Source organism: Tenrec ecaudatus, chromosome 7, assembly GCF_050624435.1.
Source record: "Tenrec ecaudatus isolate mTenEca1 chromosome 7, mTenEca1.hap1, whole genome shotgun sequence".
NCBI lineage: Eukaryota > Metazoa > Chordata > Mammalia > Afrosoricida > Tenrecidae > Tenrec > Tenrec ecaudatus.
The window spans coordinates 33,876,137-33,894,696 of record NC_134536.1 but is presented as its reverse complement, the minus strand read 5'-3'; positions in this window follow the sequence as shown (position 1 = coordinate 33,894,696).

Below are 18,560 nucleotides of genomic sequence, written 5' to 3'. Positions count from 1 at the left end.
TAAAGGGTGAGTGCCCACCAAGAAAGCATCCCAACCCAGTGCTGGCCAAGTCCACAAGTCCAACATTAACCTATACATCGACATCAATCCACAAAGTCCTCCTCCATCTCACCAAACACACACTGTGGTGCCGACTGCAGGAGGAAAGTCGAATCAGTGAATGTGTAAGCATCTCAGCACTGGCAGGGGTCTCCACATGGCTGCTCCAGCACCCAGGGCTACATCGGATTAGGTCAATGTGGCTTTTTCCTTGGGGATGTCTTGCAGGAAGTGAGCCTTGCCAGCTGAAACAGGGAACTGGCTAAGGCAGCTGCACCCTGGCCCGACCATCACAAAGCAAGAGACCCAAGAACTAGAAAGGTGAGTCTCACCGAGCCATTTATCCCTCTGCCCTTCGATTAACCCCACATGTTTATCAGTCCGGTTGGCACAATAAACTACCTGACCTCCCAAGCGAAGTGACTTCACGAGACCTGTTGGCAGGCTGCGGGTCCTCAGCATCTATCTTAAGGCTCACCTGCCTTCAGGTACACACTGGTCTGTTCCAGACGAGTATCCCTCAGAGAGTAAATGCTGTGGCTGATGCTGTGGTGTGCCAGTGATTCGCGATTGACATTTCAAGACAGAGCAGAACTGCCCCCATAGGGGTTTCTGGGCAGAGATCTTGACAGAGAACACTTTACAGGGGTGGGCTCAAAATGCAAACTTTTGGGTGGGAGACAAGCACTTCAATATTGTGTCACCTTCTCGGAAGGTGTCCTCATTGGGCACATAGACCCTAGTGAAGTATATGCCCCATCTTGTCTGTCTTCAGAATCCCTAGGAGGGTCTTTGCCAAGTATGTAACTCGCAAGACAGAGTATGTCAGCAGAAGAGCCATTGCAGCCAGCCTCCAAAGAGGACGTCTCCTCTCCTGGAAAGGTCTGATCCTCCTCTTTCATTTGGTGATAGCCACACCATGGGCTCCTCTGAAACTCACCAAAAGCCAACCTCCATTGCCATTGAGTTGATTCAGATTGTCCCGATGGGTTTCCAAGACTGGCCTTGTCGTGGGCATCGAAAGTCTGCTTGTTCCCCTGTGGAGCCAGCAGCTGGTGATTTGGAACTGCTGACTGTGTAAGCATGCGACCTCTGAAGTCAACATCCTCTTAGATCTAAACACACGTGACTGGAGTCGGTTCTGCCTCGTGGTAGCTCCTCGTCCAACAGAGCAGAATTGTTCCATAGCTGTTCAGAAGCACATCTCCAAGCTTCTCTTCCGGAGCAGCACTGGGTCAGTTTGTGCCACCAACTTTTAGACTAGCGGCCAGTGGCAAACCCCTTGTACCTCACAGGGACCTTCTTAGATGAGATGGAAAGCCAACATGAAAACTGCCTTTCAAGGGTGACTTGACATTTCCTTCCTTCTGGCAAGCTAATCTTATGGTCACCAAGAGTCAACAGACCTTAAGGCGCACATGCCTGGCCGCAGGGTTCATCCGAGGGTATTGGGTTACAAATGCTACCTCATGGAGCGCTCCCTGATACCACCACCAGATTACCCCGTCCATTTAGGGGAAGTCAGTGTGGGCTCAGCAAGATGTTGGGTGACTACAAGGCTGCAAAGAAATCAGAAAATCACGATTCCCTTGATGAGAACAATGCATTTTGCAATGTATTGTATATCATGTGCACTTATTTAGGCAGACTAAGAGCTGGCAATGCTGTGGAAAAGCCAGGTGAGTTCTAGGCGTCTTCCCAAGTCCACCAAATAGATATACTTGCAGGAACTTGTTTCCTACCGAACGAGATTTTTCACTCCAGTGGCCAAAGTAGGCCTATTCACAATCAAATTCCCCAGCTCACTAAGTGCAACCACACCAGGAGGCCATAATCATAAAGGGATCCAGGTGGTCACCTGAATATTCAAGGTGACACTTTGAGCAAGAGTCTGATATCACTCTAGGGTTCTTAATGGTCAGCTGGACAGAGAAAGTCTTTGGGGACCAGCTAGTCTACCATTAAAACCACATTAGGCTGGGTTATACAGCCTAAGTCCTCACCCACAACCCCATCTTGGTGTTTTATCACCCAGGCTAGCCTAAGCTCTCTCCCATAGAACAATGTGCGGGATTGGGCACCTTGTCCGGCACTGTTGTGCACTGGTCCCTCTCCAGTGAATATTTTCAAGAAAAGCCTGTGCGCATCTTCATCTCAGCAGCTTCTGGTGCGTGTTCCACACAGTGAAAGCCCTGACTGATGTTTGCTGACCTCCAGAGAAGACATAAAGGCTCCATTCATGTCACAATGGCCAATACAGCCCCAGGCCAACTGTGGATCTTCAAAATGATCTTCGTAATTCCAGAAAGAAAAAAAAAGGGGGGGGGGGGAGGGCAAGCATCACTCTTTCCTACACTATCAAGAAACATGAATTATCCATGTCAAATGCTTTGAGTTGCATAACTTTCCCACGGGTCCAAGTCAGGGAATGGAAGGTGTCTAAATATGTAAACGTACTGCAAGCCCTGTCTTTTTTATTTTTGAAAGTAGCTAACTTCAGCACTGTTTAGTTCTGGTAGTTTGAGTATTGGTCATGTATTCTCTCAACAGAACTTACCTAGTCTATGAAGGAAAAGCTGGTAGACTTCCAAGAGTCTTACCTGGTTACAATGGTTTACATTATTTCCCATGGATTCTTTTACTCCATTACTGAAAAGAGCTTCTAGAATCACCTTTCAAGGGGAGCTGGAAGGTTTCTCGTAAAGCCCAGCGGCTTTGTGATGAAAAAGGCCTGAGTTCAAATCCTGCCTCTGCACATTAAAGATGGTGTAGCTTTGCACACATACGTACGCTCTCAAAACTGCTGTTTCCTTTTCAGTGAAGTGGAGACTGAATCACCTACCTGACAAAGATGTTTGGAGGATTAGAATTAATCTGCAAAATATGTTTATACATATCAAATGCTCAATAAGTGGTAGCTATTAATCTGGAGCTTCAACCTATTGACCACACTTTGAATATATTGTGCTACATTTGTACTGTTAAAATTAGATTGGCCTGCTTTTAAAAAATGGGTTTTTTAATGTGATTACAAGGAATTTTAAAAGTTGAATTGTGGTTCACAAGGAGTTTTCTCCGCCAGCACGGATGTATAGGAAAACAAATTGTCCATGTTACTGGAGAAAACAAAAGATCATCGATGCTCTCACTTTATACATGAGTTTCGGGTTTTGACTGACCAGAGTCTCAGATTCTTCATTCCTAGAGTCATTCGGAGGCACTTCTTTCTCAGGGGCAGCCCGACAGAAGGCAAGTAGCTAACTTGCCTTCTTCCGAGTGGATCAGAGTTGAGCTCACGGGGCGCAGTGGTTAAGCACTTGGATGCTAACTGAAAGGTTAAGGGCCTGAAACCATCCAGGAACTCGATGGCAGGAGGACCGGATGATCTACCTCCAAAAAGATGGCAGCCTTAGCAACCCAGTGGGGCTGTTCTACTCTGCCCTGCTGGTTGTATTGGGCTCAAAGGTGCCTAGTAACATAGCACCAGGGATGGAGGGAAACGCAAAAGCCCTCAGTAGTCCTAATATGGACATGATAACCTTGGAGTAAAGTGCTACTTTGGGTTTAATTCAATGCCTAAAACATGTATGGAAATCTGAAAGTGTACAGGACATAGAGGCCAAGAGAAGCTCATTCACGTCAATTGCATTGCCGAGGTTTTCCAGGGGTGAGCCAGATACACAATCCATTGCATCCGCAGTGCCTGGTTCCGCCTGTGACCAGAGCGATTCATGGATCTTAACAGCCTTGTTGAATTAGACTCTCCGGACACGATCCTTTGGGAATCTGTATTTTACATGGCTCCTGGGACCACGAAAAGTAAGCTCCTCTGTTGAAGAGGGTGCAAGAGAGAATTCTTCAACAAACACCGGACTTAATGTTTCCTCGCCACCTCCTTGACGAGAGACGCGAGCAGAAGGGTCAGGAGCCAGGTTGTGCTTGTTGTTTGGTGCCATCGAGCCGGCTCTGACCCATAGCAGCCCTATGCACAACAGATGAGACACTGCACAGTCCTGTGCCATCCTCCCAGTGCCCAAGTCCACCGAGTTGCCATTAACATGATTTTGACTCACGCCACTCCTATACGGAGTAAAACTGTGCTCCCCAGGGGTTCCTTGCCAAGGTCCCTGGGCAAAAACCTCCAGGGTGTAGATCACGGCCTATTATTAGGGCATACGTGTGAAACAAGGTCAAGAAAGCTCTCAGATGCAGTGCTAAAGGTGTTGGCCTTTACCTTGCAGGCAGGTAGCTTTACAGGGTGAGGAGGGCCTCAGTGGAAGGGCTAGGGGAGGCAGATATCATCCGGAAGCAGTTTCCAGGGCACCCTGATAGGGAGCCTTTGCTTACAAGCAAAGCGTGGTTCTGCCAGGTATGTGTTTGAGAATTTGTCTCTCTGACAGCTTTAAGGAGCCTGGCTGTGGGGAGGACTGTACCCGCATCAGGGGTTGGGGAGTCTGTAAAGAAGTGGGTGGTCAAAAGGGTAACAAGGAGGAAAATCCCTGCTGGATACGTTGTAAAGGTGCAAACTTCGCAGGACTTTCTGCTCGAAGGAATGGTGCATGTGTGTTGGGGGGCCGGCGTGTTTAGGGTGACTCTCAAGTCCCTGGCTTGAAGAACTGAAGGTTGATGACATCATTCACTAAGAGAGCAGCAGACACTCCCCCCCCACCCCCCCGTCCTCATTGTAGAGCATGGCTGGGATGCCCTTTTGGATTGGGAATTCCATGGAAAAGCCATCGACGCTCTTCCTAAGAAACTGGCGAAGGGCTAACCCGACACAGAAACGCCACGCTGCTGAGCAGCAACTGCGCGTGGTTTTGCAAACACAAACCCTGCTCTGCTCCCACATTGCATTTTCGTTTTTTGATAAATCATTTGATTGGGGGCCCTTACAGCTCTTATCACAATCCATACATCTACCGTATCAGGCACATTTGTACATTTGTTGCCATCATCCTTTTCAAAACATTTTCTTTCTACTTGAGCCTTTGGTATCAGCTCCTCTTTTTCCCCTCCCTCCCCCATCCCTCCCACCCTCACAAACCCTTGATGAATTATAAATTATTATTCTTTCTCTTGTTGCGTTTTCAAAGAAACTTGGTTACTGTGTGATGCTTTGGGGATTTTAATCAACGTTATTATCATGAAAATTCTGATATTCACATACAAGGGGTACAAAAAATGGAATTTTTTTTCAAAGCTATGTATTAAAATTGTTAAATAAAACAACCTTATCACCTTCAAAGTATTCTCCATTACACTTTATACATTTGTCAAATCTGTGATTCCATTCCTGGAAACAGTTTTCAAACTTATCTGCTTGGATGGCTGACAACACCTCCCTCATTTCTGTTTTGTTTTTTTATTAATCCTTTCATAGGGAGCCCGTACAGATATCATAAGAATCTATAATTCAATTAGGTCAAGCATAATTGTACAGTGGATACCACTGTTTCCAAACATTTCTTTCTTCTTGAACTCCTTGATATCAGCTCCCCTTCATCCCCTCCCTCCACAGCCCTCCCCCCAGGAGCTCTTATTGTTATTATTACATATTACCATGATTATTGCCATATCTTACCCCACCCAATAAATCCACTGGCCTTCAATTCTGTTGTTTGCTCCCCTCGAGTGGAAGCTATCGGTGCCCCCTTCTCCCCCTCTGCCTAAATCTTCAGGGAGACATTACTCCCATTACTGTTTCTGAAGGCTTATCGATTTTGACTTCCATACATCAAAGTAGTGAGTTTATTGTGCCAACCGGGCTGATAAACACATGTGAGGTTAATTGAAGGGCAGAGAAATAAATGGCTCAGTGAACCTCGCCTTTCTAGTCCTTAGGTCTCTTGCTTTGTGATGGTCGGGCCAGGGTGCAGCTGCCTTAGCCAGTTCCCTGCTTTAGCTGGCAAGGCTCACTTCCTGCAAGAAACCCCTGAGGAGAAGCCACATGGAACCTACCCTGATGTAGCCCCGGGTGCTGGAGCGGCCATGTGGAGACCCCTGCCAGCGCTGAGATGATTACACAGTAACTGACTTGGCTTTCCTCCTGCACTTGGCATCATAGAGTGTATGTTTTATGAGATGGAGAAGGACTTTGTGCATTGGTGTTGGACATAATGGGTTAATGTTGGACTTGTGAGCTTGGGCACCATTGGGTTGGGATGTTTTCTTGATGTACCTTTACCCTTTATATAAAACTCTCTATTATACATGAGTTTCTGTGGATTTTTTTCTCTAATGTACCCAGACTAACACGAAGAATCTTAATTCTACATCTTCAAATCACTGTCCTGTCATGTCCCTCTCCATTCCCTGAAACAAAAAGAAGTAGCAAGAAGCAAGGTTGAGTGAGTAAGGTACGTGGGGCAAGAGAGACATACTGTTTTTTGCCAAAAACTGGTGCACTGAGTTGACTGTGTGAACAGGTGCATTGTCGTGGTGGCAAAACCAGTCCCCAATATGCCACAAATCAGGCCATTTTTGTAGCATTTCTGTCTTTTCAGAACCTCTAAATAGAAAGCTTAATTAATAGTCAGACCTGTTGGAACAAACTCCAAATGTAATTCTCTCCCTCATATCAGATCTGTTTTGGGGGTACCCCCTCATATTGAAAGGTAATATTGGTTGAGTTGCAGTAAGCTTTTCTGATAAGTTTACTTAAACATTAGTTATACTTATTTCATGTATCCACGTATATATCAAATTGCTATAAAATGTAGTGGTCTGAAGATAAAATGAAGTTTCTTTTTGTTTTGTTTTTAAATCATTTTATTGGGGGGGGGGCTCTTACAAATTGTGTACCAGTCAATAATATTAATATTCAAGAGTGTCACGCACACTTGCACATATGTTGCCATCAACTTTTCCAAAAAAATTTCTTTCTACTTGAGCCCTTGGTATCAGCTCTTCTTTCTTCCCCCTCCCCCCCCCCGCTCACATGAATCCTTGATCAATTATATATTGTTGTTGTTATTTCATGTCTAAAATGAAGTTTCTTTTCAGAAATGTTTTGCATGTGTATTGTTCTTTAAATGTTACATGAAGATATCAGTAACTCCTATTAATTTAAAAGAAAGAAAATCAGAGGGGCTAAGAGGGGAAAAATAGACTAAAATCTTAATTATGTCATACATTTATAGAAGTATAAACTATAACATTTTATTTATATAAATGTAAATTATATGTGAATTCAGTATACCTAATAGTTTCCAAACAAAATAAAATGTTACCTTTCAAGTGCAAAAGACACTCTGTCATTATCTTAGGCTGGGTTCTCTGTTGAGGCCAAACCAGGAAGCCCATTGTGGAAGCAGGAAAAGTCCAAGTCTGGGCAGGTTCCAAGTCCGTGGGTCAGGTGTCAGGCTGGAGGCTTCTCCTGACTCATGGGGCTGAGGAACCCAAGATCCACACAGGTTTGTGGTAGAGAGGGGAATGAATCCAAGGTAGTCATGTCAGATGGCAGCTCACTGCCGACACCCAGGATTGGCTAATCATATGTATACGTCAGGCCATTGACTCAAGTCCAAAGGACCAGAGAGCAACACGCCATATGCAAGAACTTGGTTCTCAACCTGTGGATAGAGACCCCTTTGGGGGTCAAACAACCCTTTCACAAGGGTCACCTAATACATCCCACATGAGATATTTACATTGTGATTCATAACAGTAGCAAAACTATTGCTACCAAGTAGCAACGAAAATAATGTTATGGTTGGGGGTGGTGGTGACTACAACATGAGGAACTATATGAAAAGGTCGCAGCATTAGGAAGGTTGAGAACCGCTGTTCTAGAGCAACCTCTTGTGTTGGAAACAGGCCACTCTCCTCTCATTCCTTTCCCCCAAAGGAAGTCAGTTGATGGGATCCGTGCTATGATCTGAGAAAGAGTGTTGCTTTCCACCCTAATCATCTTACAATTGATTGATTGCGCATGGCAGATCCCATTATGGAAGTGATTACATTGTGCTAGAGCATACGACTGCAGGGTATTAGGTCTCAGTTGCCTAAACATTGAGACTCCTGGTCCAGCCAAACTGAGACAAAATCATTAATGACCACCTTCCGGCTCTAAACTAAAATGGAATGTAAAAACCACTTGTATTGTCACATGCCATTCAGTCGGTTCTGACCATAGTGACCCCATGCACCACAGAACAAAACACCACACAGTTCCATGCCATCCTTACAATTGATCCCATGCCCGGGCCCAGTGTTGCAGTCACTGACATTCCATCCTGTGGAAGACCTTCTTTCTCACTGCCCCTCCGTGCTACCAAACAAAACATCCTCCATGATGCTCAACTCAGCAGAGTGCGTTCATAAGAATACCTCCCAGGGACGGAGATTGGGTGGGGAGACAAAAATAGAAAGAACCTGTTGTTTTTGAAGAAATACAGTAAACCTGCTCAAGTGCCACTAAGTGCCAGGTTTAATACAAAGGATACTGAACATTTTGATATAAAGGCTGTTTTCTATCCAAAAATTTGCATAACCCAAATACCAGGATAAGGAAAAAAACATAGCTATAAAATTGGAGATTTTTGTTAAGCAAACATATCAAAATGTGAAACTCTTCTTTCTGGATGTCTCTCCATGTAGGATGGCACACTTCTGAAGGTGCTGTGTCCATCTCCCTTCCCCCAAAGAATCCTGGGCTCTTCGAATTAGAGTCAAAATGGCAATTTGGACATCCTCAAGGAACTCAAATCTTGTTTCTTCTAAATATCTCGGAGTTTGGGGAAAGCAAAAAGAAGCCTGAAGAGGCTAGGTCAGGGCTATCGGGTGGATGGTGTAAGGTTTCCCCAACGAATCCTCTAAGACAGCCCTTGTTATCCTCTCTCTACTGGGCCCTGGTCATGTCGTGAGTTATGTGTTGGGTTGCCAATGCCAAGTTCAGTGGTTTGAAACCACCAGCTGCTCCTCAGGTGAAAGATGAGGCTTTCTACTACTGTGAAGGGTTACAGTCTTGGAAACCCCAGGGGCAGCTTTACTCTGTCCTATTGGGGGGCTAGGAACAGGAACCGACTCACCAGCAGTGGTGAGTTTGAGGTGACATTGTCATGACCCTCCCGGAAAAATTCTTCACACCGTTCCTGGACTTTTTCCCACCAATGCAATTTTCCATTTTCTTGGGACTTCATAATATGCCCCACGATGATCCGGTGTCCTTTGGAGGAAACTGCCCACATTACTCTTTGGGGACAAAAGAGCTCTCTGCCTGGAGCTGAACTCACCCTCGATGCCCTTGGAGGCCATTGTTTTCATTGGATCTCCTATTTTTCCTCCACCCTGACAAGACTAAGACAAAGGCCCCACTGAGAGAACTCCTCTGTCACCATCCACTGACGGCAGAGATGTGTGGAAGCATTCTGTTTGAAATCAACCTGTGCCTGTCTGCACTGGAGCTCCCGTGGCAATACTGTTTGACTTACCCTCATGTTTACCCCAAATTAAGCTTGTTTGGGAAACTCATAGTTTTCATCGACTAGTTCTATCCTTGGAAGCATTGCTATTATGGAGAAGAAAATCAGAGGAGCCATCTCTATGGGTGTCATCACTTTGTATTCGTAGCAATGTACTTCTGCAAACTTTAAGAGTTTTAGCAATGCCGTAAGTGGAAAGAGCAAAGTTGTGATATACTTTCTCGTAGTCGAGCTTGCATTGTAGACTAGGGAGTAAAGAGTAGCCAAAGAGTAGCCATCTCTCCCTAGAGCTGCTTTTTTCTCCTGGCTCTGCTGGAGTCAAGAACTCCATTTTCTTAGACTCTGGGTTCAGATTTTTAAGATTGAATTGGGAAAGATAGAGTAGTGATTAGGAAAGATGCAAGCGAGTCTTTAGCAAATGGTTTTCGCAAAGGCTAAGCAGCAGAGTTTCAAAATGTCTGGAAAGAAGTGAGTACTTGATTTTAGGACTAGTGTCAAAGTGGGTGGCTCTGTCCCGATAAAGGCATACAGTTGGGTTACTACAGGACCACAAAGAACAGCCAACATGCCCCTCAGAAGCGAGCATGGCGAGACTTTGCCTCTTGTCCTTGGGACGGGTAGTCAGGAGAGACCAGTCCCTGGAAAAGGGCATCTTGCCGGGTACAGCAGAGGGGCGGCGACCAACAGGGAAACCCTCCACAAGATGGGTGGGCACAGTGGCTACCAGGAGCTCAAAGGTAACAAAGGTGAGGACGGCTCGGGATGGAGGAGCATTTCTTTCTGTGGTTCACGGGCTACAGTGAGTGAGGAGCAACGCAAAGGCACGGGACAGCTGCAACCACAGAAGGATAGGCGCCCACTCCTCGCCAACAATAGTGATACTCAAAGACCAGGTCTGTGTGTGAAATCAGAGTTCGCGGAAAGCCATGGCCACCCCTTCTTTGGTGCCCAAGGGCTTTCCCTAACTCAGAAGCTCATCATCCCTGGGGCAGCCTGGTGTGTTTGGGGTTACCTGTGACTCAGCATCCATCCAGAAGTCTGCAAGGCGTGAGGGGAGGTTGCCAGAGAAGGTGCCTGCCTGCTCCATCCCCACCTGTACCCGTTAGCACCCACAAAATAACCCAAAAGGAAGCCATTGATGCAATGTGTAAGGCAACAAACCTCTCCCTGGTGATAGGATTGAATCCACAAGAAACTCAGTTTTCATCGAATCAGAAGCATGTGAGGGCATACGCATTACAAGAGGGAGGCTGCCTGGGAAAACTCCAAAGGGATTCTCGTCCTAGTACTTATGTGCCATGTGACCTTGGGAAATTAATTTCATTTCTCTCAACCTCAGTGACCCAAATGAAAATGGGGCAACAAGCAGACCTAGAGAATTACAATAGTCCAGAAGACACGAACTGCTATGTGGGGAAAATATGGCAAAGGCTCTTGTAAACTCCCAAGCCCTGGTACAGAAGTCACGATTAAGTCTATTTCACAGCACCACCACCACCACCACCACTCTTAAGTGCAAACTTTATTCTAATGCTAAGTCAGGAACTGAATGTGTAAAAAATTAAAGACACTGTCTCGCCTGTCTAGCTTACATTCAAGATTCAAGATGAGACCAGGCCAATTTATTTTAAAAAAAAAACAATAATAAGTAAACAAATAGATGAAAGACAGGCCAAAGAGAAAGAAGGACAGAAACAGACGTGAAAGAAAGGCAGGCAGGCAGGAATAAAAAGGGACCATGGGTCAATAAGAAGCAGCGTGGACAGGTATTAGCACACCTCCACGACTCCCAGGGGAAAAATGTTGATTAGCCAATTCCAAGGTGCTTCAGAAGGAAGGCTGGGCTTTACCTGGACCTGAAGCATGGGTGACACTTATGTAAACAGACAGAAGGCGGCAGGCAGGCATTGCAGGCCTAGGGCATTGTGTAAGCAAGGAACCGGAGATTGCTCTTAACACACTGCGGGAGAAGCGGGCTGCAGGGAGCACGGCAGAAGGTAAGGTTGGAAGGTAGACCAAGCTGTAAGACAGGATGGCATTCTGTCAGTGTGCCCCAATTAAGCCTCACAGAGCGAGGTCCCTTCTGATTGGTCGGTGCATGAGCCCTCTCCATTATTAAATACCATCACCCCTCGGGGTATTATTGTGTAGGCAGAGAGGGCAGAGAAAGCTCAGGAGAGGCAATGCCAAGTTAAGAAGTTCAGATGGTATCTTGTCAACATCAGCGAGCCAAGTATGAGTTTAAAAATAGATGTCGAGTCTGCCCAAAGTGATGAGAGTGGGATTGAGCCAGTAATGGGGCCGAGGGAGAGGGTTAAGGGTGGGAAATGAGTTCGAGGACTGGAGTTCAGTAATCCCGACCTAAGAAAGACTGGGACCAATGGAAAAGGAACAGAGGCCCAGGATATGCAGAGTCACCTAGCTCAAGGCTCCTGTCTAGCCTGGCATTGAGAAGATTCTCCACAGGCTACTGATGAGAAGGACTTTGGAAACTTTGGCAGGTATATAAAAGTAAAATGGGGAGGGTGGTTATTTAAATACAAGCTATCAACCACTAAAACCACCTGTCGAGATCTCTGCTACTATTTCCATTGTGCTGAGGGTTTGGAAAATGAGACTCATAAATTGTGCCCTGCCACACATCTGACCCTATCCATATCCCCATCAGCCCCCATATGTTAGCCACCTGTGCTCTTGCTGTCGCTGTTAGAATTTCTAGTCATACAGACTTCGATCCGAGCTTACAATGTTGCAGACTGACTTTGAAAACAGCTCTTTTTGAGCTTATGTGGGGGAAGGAGAGAGGTGGCAGAGGAAGAAGTCAGTTGTCAGAAGACACCACAAGAGAAAAAATTGCTTTTTTAAAAACTGCTTTTAGAGACTGTTCTCCCTAAGCTTTGAAGAGAGGGGGCTCTGAAATTAATGATTTTGTACAGATTTTGTACAGCAGAAAAGGCAAAAAGAGTCGTCCACTCCTACAGCAGCGTTCTTCTAATTGTGATTCAAGCAGGGTGCAAAAACAATTGAGGCCGTCCTGAGCAGACAGCCTCCTGAATGGAATGGTATGGAATAGAAATACCAGACTGCATGGCTGGTGGTAAGGGGCGGTAAGTACTGTTTCCTGAAGCATCTGTTTTAGTTCTTTGTGTGTGTGTGTGTGTGTGTGTGTGTGTGTGTGTGTGTGTGTGTAGAGCTGAGAGAGAGATGTGTCTCCCATTGTTTTTCACAGTCAGAAATATTTAAAAGTCACTGACCAACAAATTCTTTTCCTCAAAACAAGTGAAAACCTTTCCAAATCAGGTGACCAAATCCGTAATTATATGAAAAGGCTAAAACATTTATTTATGTATGTCTAGAAAATTCCCCACCCCCTATTCTCCAACAGCTCTCTCTATCTCTGATTCTCAACTCCCTTTGTTAACCTCCTCAATATCCTCCATGGAGCTTAGGTGGTGCAGTGGTTACGTGCTGGGCTGCTAACCGCCATGGTAGCAGTTCAAAACCACCAGCCTCTCTGAGGGAGAAACATGGGGCTTTCTACTCCCAGAAAGACATTCACAGTCTTGGAAACTTACAGGGACTGCTCTTTCCTGTCCTGTGTGGTTGCTATGAGTTGGCATCAACTCAATGGCAGTGAGTTTGACATATATATTCTCCACAGAGGAGCTCGGATGGCATCGTGGGCTACACCCGGAGCTGCAAACCGTCACCAGCTTCTCTGCAGGGGACAGATGAGACTCCCAACTCCTGTAAAGATACGCAGTCTCAGAAAGCCACAGGACAGTCCTAACTGGTGCATATAGGCTCTTTCTGAGTCAGAATTGACTTGACAGTAGGGAGTCTGGTTTGGAAACCTTCTCCAAAGACTTTACCTTGGTCATTGTCTCTCTCTTTCTCTACAAATGCATGTTCATAAACTATGATGAAATCCCAGCATTGCATGCATGCCGTAAATCATATCTAACTACAGAACTGATGGATTGGTGTGCTCACAAATATTTAACAGCCAGTTGCTCGGTGGGGGGAAAACCCTGTGTGTTAGGTCGTGTTGACACGAGAAACAAATTCAGTGACTCTCATAGATGTGTAAGAAAGAGCTTTCTATCAAGAAGCTCTAGCTATCAGGAAAACATCCCAACCCCATCCAACTCAGTCCCTTAGTCCAAAACTAGTCCACAAGGCCTTCTTCAGACTCATGCAGTCACACACAGTGATGCAGAATGCAGGAAGATCACAGGGTGGTGGGTGCAGAGTCGTGTGCACCCAGGGCCCTGACAGCCAGCAGGGTCAGCCAGCAAGAAGGTGATGACTGCGAAAGAAGGGGAGGCTCCTGAGACTCTCCTTATGAGAAGGCCACGCCCACACGGAGTCACCATCAGGCCTTGACCTGACTGCCAGGCTAACCTCCACCCCTACACTTTTATATATCTTGAGGTTGACGTGAACTTACATAATTACCACATCCAGCAGGACAGAATTAGAGACATGCGCATTAGCCCACGCTGGAAAGTATGAGACGGCTTCAAAAAGTTCATGGAAAATTCTATTATCTTCCTCCCCACATGGATGTTTTAATTCCACATCACATGAACTTTTTAAAAACCCCTGTATTCCCACCATAGAGTGTGCATAACAGTAAGATGTAGTAAACTGATTTGGAATGGATGAAATTTGAGAATTTATTATTTGTCATAACAGAATTGACTTACTTTTAAATGTGTATCATTTCAAGTAATAGCGTCTCTTAACAACTGACTCAGGATAGTCCCAGCAGTGGAAGTGGCAGCAAGGCATTGCCCTAGCACAACTTCAACAGACTCCAATCCCACACAATGCCACCTGCTGAACCACTCTAGCTAGCTCTCTTCCATAAGAAACCACAAACTTAACATGCAGAGATCTAAACTCACTTTCCTCTTTGAATTTCCTTTTGCCTTATGTCTCTTCCTCCCCTGACTTCCCTATTTCTATTAATGGCACCTCCACCATCCATCCAATCTTGTCGATTGTGCCCAAGCAATGCTCTTTGGATCCGACCTCTCCTTTTCCACCCAACCAGGGTTACTGGAGGGAGAGTACTTGGCAGCTAAATGAAAGCCCAGGGGTGCACACCCACCAGCTGCTTTGGGGGAGAAAGATACAGGGGTCTGCTTCTGGAAAGATTTACAGTCTTGGGAGCCCTGTAGAGCAGTTCTATTCTGCCCTACAGGGTGATGATGAGGTGAAATTGTCTCAATGGCATCGGGTTGAGGGGTCCAGTGCAGATCTCTCCTTTAGTCTCCCTCCACTGCAGTCTGTCTGGCAGTCCTGTAACCTTCCAAAGGCAGGGCTCTGAGAATCTAGCTCTTCCTTTCCACCTCGTCACACTGGGTGAATCTGCCTGCAATGCGCTCCTGACTCCAAGAAATCTGACATCGCCTTCCTCCCTGGGCGTGACCCCTATCTTGTGTTTCCTGGTTTTATGACTTCGTTTACATTTTCCCCTTCATCTGGACGACCCTTCCTTTATTTCACTCATGACCCAGTTCAGCTGACCATGGCAACACTGGAAACCAGTTTTCATAGGATTTTACAAATTTATGAGGAAGCAAATAAGAAGTAACAGATCCAAGAGTCACTGACAGGTACAACCGAACACCCATTCCTCACTTAGTGACTGTCTTGTTATCTGATAGTTCTTATTTCCAACAAGAGTTCAAAAATCTATCTATTTTTTACAGTCATGGCACACTTCTGAGATTACAAATGCTAAGGGGCTACATGATGCTGACGGGGAGGTTTCGGGTGAGCAGTCCATTGGATTGGTCCAGGATTGCCAGTGGTTTGAGGAGCATATGAAGACGGACGTCAGTTGGCAGGGTTGGCGTGACATGATTCGGCAGTGGTGTAATGATGTTGTCAGTCTTCATTTTGTGATGTTTGGGTCTTCCTCACTTTTCATCTAAGGCTGATTTTCACCCAGCAAACCGGCCTTTGGAAGGAAGCGAGCCAGTTTGATAAGTGACAAGCAGAGGCATTTGGTCATGTTTTTACAGGAAGTATACGAAATGCAATTGAATCCCCAATTATGATATGATATAGGAGCACTCATCCTACTTGCATTATTAAAAGGTTTGTTGTGAGCCAACATAGGATCATCGCAAACCTATGGATTCCGATTGCACGCACTGCAGCCGTTCTTCACTAACTGCAATGACGAAGCATTGTTTGCACTTTAACCCTGTGGTGTTTACTGGAATTGTTTCCCTCTCAGTCCCTGAGCCAAACTGGGTTGAGGAGGTATGCAGAGGTGGGCAGTAGAGAGATGGAGTTCCTGAACCCTGGTCTGTTACCCCCATGGCATCACTTCTGAGACGCTGGTCACAGCCATTAGAGAGCCTCTTCGTGCCCACAAACTCTCAACAGTCACAGGTAAGGAAGCTGGACCTCAGTCCTCCCCAAATTTAGAGTAAATAAAATGCGTGAAGTATTTGCTTTCCTGAGCTGGAGAATCGTAACGCTAATCAAACAAGTAATTCCTTTCCTTTCAAATTTAGTGGTAAAGGAATAAAGAATCGGCTGCTACCACCCTCAAGTCAGTGATTTCAACTTTCCAAGAGAGTTAAAGGATATGGAGTTCTCAAGAGCCTGAATCCTTGGCCCGGGTGAGATGGAAAAGAATATGGTAGCAAAGGGTGCTAAGAAGCACCTGGCCCCGGGAAAAAAGGTGCCTGGAACCAGTTCAGCCTCACTCTGACACCAGGATTGTCACTCCGGGTGGTGTGAGGACTTCTGCCATGAAGACCATTTGGGTATGAGTTTAAAATGCAGATTCTTAGGCCCCACCATGGGCCTAGTAAATCTCAATCTCTAAGGGAACAGCCTGATCCTGAGCCTTTCACATAGAACCCACCCTAGTGATTTTGATACAGAGGAAAGATTGAGGATCTCTGCCTTGGTGGTGTCAGCCAACTAGGGCCTGCAGCATGCACTGTACTGCCCTTGAGCTAAAAATGTGGGGGGGTTTTGGTTGTTTTTTTTTTTACATTTTAAAGGACAGAGGAAGAAGAGTGAAAAGGAGGAGGAGGAGGAGGAAAGAAGACTTAAAAAGAAAATGCAACACAGAACCACAAGGCCCACAAAGGTGAAAATATTTACTATCTGGCTCTTTTTAGAAAAGGCTGTTGACGTTTGTCTAATCCCTTGCAAATAGCCTGGGAGGTACAAAGCAAGTGCTTTGGCACTGGACAACTAACTGGGAGTACTGGTGGTTCGAGCCCATCCTGAGATGCTTCAGAAGTAAGGCCTGGCAATTGGCTTTTGAGAAGTCAGTCTTTAAAACTGACTTTAAAACTGAGCAAGCAGTTTCTCGACTCTGCACACACGGGGTCACCGTGAGTCAGAACTGACTGGATGACAACTAATAGCAACATCTGAATTTAGCCCCAACTCAGCTCTGCTAAAATAACCCATGCATTGGGAGTTTCCAGAAACAAAAACGGAGAGGGATGAACTATGCAAAGTTGTCATCTGAAAATGCATTTGTCAAAATTAGGATGGAGAGAGAAAATGCATGCATAACATTTCAGTCAGCATTCTGCAATTTCTTTGGCCACAGAGCTGCATCCATATAAGAATTTATGGAGACGTCGATCAGCCAACAGTCAACTGAAACGTAGCCGAGGAAGAATGACTGACCGCATCTACACTGTACTGGGCTCTCCATATCCCCTAGTACATTTTGGTCACATATATAAGGGGGAAATGTGAAGCTATACCCTACAGTGTCTTGGAAGCAAAATTATTATAAAACCTTGAACAACCCATAGAAAAGTGAATCACCTGGGAAGATAGAAATAAAATTTTAAATTGGTATCTTTCAGTCTAAGAAGACTCTTGGGAAAGAGGATGTGAAGTCATTTTGGGAAAGGTTCAGATATTTGCATTGTGCCAAAGAGGCACAGGATTTTGGGAATCATGCCAGTTAGATTCATAAAGTAATCCCAAAGCCAAAATATAATTCCTTTAGGGGTAGTTTTTAGATGTTTATTCTAGATATTTAAAAGTTTTTTGTTTATTTTTGATGGGGAGAAAGCAACTTTATTACAGAATCTAGAAATAAATATTGACTTTAACAATATATATTACTTTGCAAGAATTGTACACTGAAAATATTTCACAATAATTTTGTTTCAGTGGGGGGTTTCCCTCTCATGAAGAAAGGAGTGTTACAAAACTGCACCAAGCAATAACGTTTTTAATAAAGATTGTGACTATAGAATCATTTTTAAGAAACCTAGATAAAGTCTTTGAAACTTCATGTTTCTCCATTTAATAAAATTATGACTCATTTTAGTATGAAAAAAATGCTTTCCCAGCTATGTTTGAACTGCTGAAGAACACAAACCCAGTCAGCAGGTCTCAAACGCCTGTAAGATTAAAAGAAAAATAAATCAATGGGTACAGAGAATTAAAAAAAAAAAGTCCCCATGCTACTAGTCTATAAACGGAAGTAACCCTAAAAGCCCCCTAAAATCCCCCAGTCGTCAGTCCTTATAAAGGCAGCACTTATCTTCTCCTTTAAACCTTTCTTTTTTGGGGTGTGCCTAAAATGAACACGATGACTTTTATTCCCTAACGAGAATCCTCAAACAACACGAAGCACGGATACCAAGTTCTGTGCCTCCTCAGTGTCTTAGCTTTTTAGACCCGTGCAAGCAAACCGGAGGTTTCCCGAGCGCCGCGGGGCAGGCTGCTCGGACGCGGGTGGGCTTTGCGGCTGAAACTCCCAGGGACGCGCACTGCAGCCGCAGAGTAGGGCCCCGGGGTGGGCGCCCGCGGCCGCCCGGGCGGGCCCAGGGGTGGGAACCGGGTGCGAGTGGAGGGCAAGTGACCGACGGCCGCGGCGCGCAGGCTGCAGGCAGGTCTGGGAGGAGTGCAAGCTTAGCCCGGGTGCCGCACACGTGAGCCGAGAGGGTCGCAGCGCCACTCGCATTGAAGTGGGCTTTGCCACAGACAACTCAGATGTCCTTTACATAAAAGGGGGGGGGGGACCTAACCAAACGTCCTATGAAAGCATGGACTTCAACTCCCAGCCCCCAAACCCCATCCCCCAAAGTC